The sequence below is a fragment of the Solanum dulcamara genome, chromosome 6 (assembly GCF_947179165.1).
Source record: "Solanum dulcamara chromosome 6, daSolDulc1.2, whole genome shotgun sequence".
NCBI lineage: Eukaryota > Viridiplantae > Streptophyta > Magnoliopsida > Solanales > Solanaceae > Solanum > Solanum dulcamara.
This window is the reverse complement of record NC_077242.1, coordinates 54,900,364-54,905,760: the sequence shown is the minus strand read 5'-3', so window position 1 is coordinate 54,905,760 and position 5,397 is coordinate 54,900,364. Positions and strand designations below refer to the sequence as shown.

The 5,397-nt window shown below is 33.3% G+C and overlaps 1 pseudogene; it reads right to left on the bottom strand.

Annotated features, from left to right (window-relative positions):
* Nucleotides 1-351: 351 nt before the first annotated feature.
* LOC129892867 (uncharacterized) lies at nucleotides 352-2,586 on the bottom strand (annotated as a pseudogene).
* Nucleotides 2,587-5,397: the final 2,811 nt, after the last annotated feature.

The following is a 5,397-nucleotide window of genomic DNA, read 5'->3' as shown; positions in this document are numbered from 1 at the left end:
GCCTTCTTTTTGTCTATAACCTTTGACCACAAGTCTTTCCTTATATTTGTCAATAGTGCCATCAACTTTCATTTTCCTTTTAAAAATCTATTTTGATCCTAAAGGTTTATTTCTAGGAGGAAGATCAACCAATTCCCATGTATGGTTGTTCAAAATTGATTGAATCTTATTATTGACTGTCTCTTTCCAAAATGCTGAATCAAAAAAAGACATTGCTACTTTAAATATTTGAGGTTCATTTTCAAGCAAGAATGTCACAAAATCTGGTCCAAAGAAAGTAGATATTCTTCGACGTTTGCTACGCCTTGGATCCTCTTCAGTTGGTTTTCTTTTCTTTTATTCTTCTCGCGGTCATTTAGATCTTTCACTTGACGACTCACATTCAGTTTTATACGAATAAATGTTTTCAAAGAATTCAGCATTATTTGATTCAATTACCGTATTAACATAAATTTTGGAATTATCCGATTTGTGAATCAAAAACCGACAAGCTTTGCTGTTCGTAGCATAGACAATAAAAGAATAATCCACGATTTTTGGTTTAATTTTTACCCTTTTGGGGAAAGAAACTTGGACCTTTGCTAAACACTCCAACACTTTGAAATATTTCAAGTTGGATTTTCTTCCTTTCCATAGTTCCTATGGAATAGATTGTGTTTTGCTGTGGGGTACCCTGTTGAGTATTCGATTAGCTGTAAGGATAGCTTCCCCCCCACACGTTCTGCGGTAAACCGAAACTTATTAATAAAGCATTCATCATTTCTTTTAATGTTCGGTTTTTCCTTTTCGCAATTCTATTTGATTGTGGTGTGTAGGGGGTAGTATTTTGATGAATAATTCCATATTCTAAATATATCTCTGCAAAAGGAGATTCGTATTCTCCACCCCTATCACTTCTAATTATTTTTATCTTTTTATTCAATTGGTTTTCCACTTCGTTCTTGTATTGCTTAAATACATCAATTGTTTCATCCTTACTATTAAGCAAATACACATAACAATATCGAGTGCAATCGTCAATAAAAATTATAAAATACTTTTTCCCACCGCGAGATGGTATTGACTTCATATCACATATATCTGTGTGGATTAAGTCTATAGGATTTGAACTCCTATAAATAGACTTATATGGATGTTTAACAAACTTAGATTCAACACAAATTTAACATTTTGATTTATTATGAATTTAGGCAATACTTCTAAATTAATCAATTTTCTCAAGGTTTTGTAGTTGACATGTCCTAAACGACCATGCCATATATCATTTGACTCCAATAAGTAAGACAAAGCTAAATTCTTATTAATACTGTCAACAACCATTACATTGAGTTTGAAAAGGCCCTCAGTGAGGTAGCCCTTTCCTATAAACATATCATTCTTACTTATTACAATTTTCTCACTAACCAGCACACACTTAAACCCATTTTTGACGAGTAGTCCAGCTGAAACTAAATTCTTCCTAATTTTTGAAACATGCAGAACATTGTTGAGAGTCAGCACCTTGTCGGAATTCATCTTCAGAAATATCTTCCCATATCCTTCAACCTTGGCTGTTGCAATATTTCTCATAAATAGTTCCTCTTGGGGTCTAGTGGGAGCATAGGTTGCAAATGCTTCTTTTACAGCGAAAACATGTCGAGTGGCACCAGAATCAAGCCACCACTCCTTTGGATTTCCAACCAAATTGCATTCTGATAGTATTGCACACAGATCATCCATACCATCATTTTACTCCACCATATTGGCTTGTCCCTTTCCCTTGTCCTTTTTTCGGAGACGATAATTTGGGGTTTTGTGGCCAGCTTTCCCACAATTATAGCAATTTCCCTTGAATTTTTTCTTGTTCTTCTCCTTACAATTTCCAAAAGATTTCTTCCTTTTTTGATTCTTTGGAGCAGCTCTTCAACAATGTTCGCTCCCATAATCGTTCAATTACCACGTAACTTCTTTTCAGTTGTTTTGTTATCTTCCTCAATCTTGAGATGAATCACAAGATCTTCCAACTTCATTTCCTTGCATTTGTGCTTTCTATAATTTTTGAAATTTCTCCACGAAGGAGGCAACTTTTCTTTCATTGCAGCCACTTGAAATGCTTCATTAACTGCCATGCCTTTAGCAATAAGGTCATGAAAAATAAGTTGAAGCTCTTGAACTTAGGTTCCAACGGTTCTGCTATCTATCATTTTATAGTCTAAAAACTTAAAAACCACAAATTTTTTCAAGCATGCATCTTCAATCTTATATTTCTTCTCAAGTGCATAATTCTTTAAAAGTTTTCATAGAAATGTAGACATTGTAAAAATCATCATCCAAAGAACTTAGGATGTAGCCCTTGCATAGAAAATCTGCTTGTTTCCATGCCTCAAAAATCATAAATTTTTCATTGGCCGGCATATTAGCAGTAGGCATAGGAGGGTCTTCATTGGTGAACTTCTGCATACCAAGAGTGGTAAGCCAAAAGAACACCCTTTGCTGCCATCCTTTGAAGTTGGCTCCAGAAAATTTTCCTGGTTTTTCCGTCGATGGCACAGCAGTCCGGCTTGTTGCCGCAACAATCGCAGAAGTAGTAGCAGTTTCACTTGCCATTTCTTTTCACTATAAAAATAGACAAATGTCTTAATACTCAGAATATCAATCTTTTTACAACAGCAACGCTGAAGGTTTTATGGTCTTCAAATCGTTGTACAAGTATGAACTTTAATATTCCAACGAAGATTTTATGTCCTCAAGTCAGAATATGAAATTTCATACGGAGTAGAAAATCACACAGGTTCTAGTCTCCAAAACAAAATATAATTTAATATGTAAAAATAACTTCCTTAAGATTGTTAGTAATCTGTATTGAAAAAAATATTGAGACAGTAACAATAATTTCTGGAAATAAAAGACAGAAACTGACAAATAAGAACAGTGTCTGAAAAATATGTAAGAATAAAAATTGAGCCCACTGAATGAACAATGTGTCCTTAAGGAAATTATCCCCCTCAATGTACTCGAGGTTTTGGAATCTTTTCTCCCAGAATAGAATGATTTTCTCACCAAAATAGCGGTACAACAAATTAAGGTGACTGCGAACCACTCGAAGATAGTATATCGCACGAGTTTTTTTTAAAAAAGTGCAGAAAAGAAGAAGATGAGTATCAGAATTTTTTCGTATGGAATAATTTTGAGGATTAACAGAAATATATAGTCTGTTTGGGAAAAGGTTTGCAACTTTTTAGAAAAGGTTGCAACTTTTCAAAAAATTTCGTTGGAAAAATAGAAGGAAATATTTTAAATTAATCCGGGAAAGAAAAAAATGGGTCGGGTCACGGGTCAGGATTTTCAATTAATTAATTAAAGTTAAAGGAAATTTGGTCTAAAAAGATTACCAATCAAATCATTTGACCAAATCCAAATCCAAATTCAAATTCGAAGACAAAGCCGAGCCGAGCGATGACGACTGTGCGAGGGGAGACCCTCTTCTTGACCCTTTAGCAACATGAAGGAGTGCTTCTACTTTTAAGTAGGAGACCTTTTCTTTCCACCACCTATGATGGACAAATGCTTATTTCATAAAGCAAGAGCGGACAACTCATTTTTCCCTCTATTTCTTTTCCCTCCATTTCTCATTCAACCTATCAATTAAATCCAACATCCGTAGCTTATTTTTAGTGTGCTTTCATCTCTGATTTATGAATCTAATTATGACATACGGTTGTTGCTTTCCTGTTCTTGAGCAATTTCCAATTTCGAGCTTCTAGAGAGTGGTCATTAACTTTTACGCCAATATCTATTACCTGTAAAAGTAATTTACAGCCGTGGATTGATCCATATTTTGATCAACACTTCAAATCTTCAAGTCCAAGATTTAAGTCTAGTCCACAATAGCAACTACGTCTCATACATAAGAAGTATGACTCATATATTGCCCAATCTGTGTAATTTTCATTATTTTTCTTGTTTAGGCCAATTTGTCACCTAATAACTACAACACAATATTTCAACATTATAAAAACGTAAAATCAAGAAAAAAGTACATTTAAAACTTAAATAAAAGACATTGAATGTATTGTAATTTCACGTCACAATAATATGTCCAACTTAAAATCTTTGTTTTTCCTCAAGCAACTAACAGAGGACATTGTATTATACTTTAAGTTTAAGTTTAAGTATCACAAAGCAAGATGTCTATAATTGTTTTAGTAAGTAGCTACAAACATTTACCTTTCAACATGACCAATGCCTCAATTTTTATTTATCAAACGCATTGTATCACTCCTAATAACTATGACTAACAATGCAACCTCGATCAGTGACACCATACTATCAGTTCAACAGAAGCACACAAGAGACTCAATTTTAAAAAGTTAATTAATGATGCTATTTCAATCCAAGTTTCGTTACATAGATCAAAGAAATATCCCAAATCAACATACATATATACAATGAACAAATGGGACTAGAGACTAAAGAGAACAAAAAAATAACACTCACAAAGAAGTCCATATGCTACACATGCATATGCCACATTTTTGTCCTTATTTTCTAATTTCACTATCCTTAAGATACACGGTTGAGATCACATAAGGACTTTCTAAGCTTATAATTTATCTTAAGGACGGGTAGAATACATGTCTGAGAAATTAGTGACTACCTTTCATTATTCGTTCCATTTTCTTTCCTTTTCTTTGCTTCTATATCATTACTAAAAAACTAACAAAAAACGATGGGTCAAACTCGAAGAAAAAATGACGCAGTCACTTCTGTCGCTTTTTTGCTTGATATTTTTTCAAAAGTGATGGACTGCATCGCAAATAACGCCAGACTTTGTCGCCCCTATTTTTTTTATAAAAAATTAACTTAAAAACGATGAACTTCATCATTTAATTTTTTAAAATTATTTAATATAAAGCGAAGGACAACATCGCAATTTTTTAAAAGATTTTCAAAAAAGCAACGAACAAAGGGTCCCTATCCATCACTTTTGTTCTTGGTGTTCTTGAAATTTTCCAGAAAAGAGACGAACTAAAGGAACCTGTCCGTTGCTTTTTCTGCAATATTTTTGACAGTAGCAACCTGCAGTTTCTGTTGCCCACCTACAATTAAAATTCAATTCTATAATATTAAATACAACTCAATCCAACACAACTAACAAACAAAACACACAAAATACATAATAAAAAATATAATTAAACACTCAAAACGAATAAATTCATAATTTACAATATTTTAAAGTCTTTAAAAGTTAACAAAAATTTTAAAATGTTCATAAACTAACATAGGAAACCTAAGGACTATTTTCTATATAATCATCACTCTCGTCGGAGTGATCCGGAGTAGACCCTATTGAAGAATGGACGGAGGCTGACGTGCAAGGTTGAGCACTTACTCTTTGATTTTCTCAACTTGTTCATT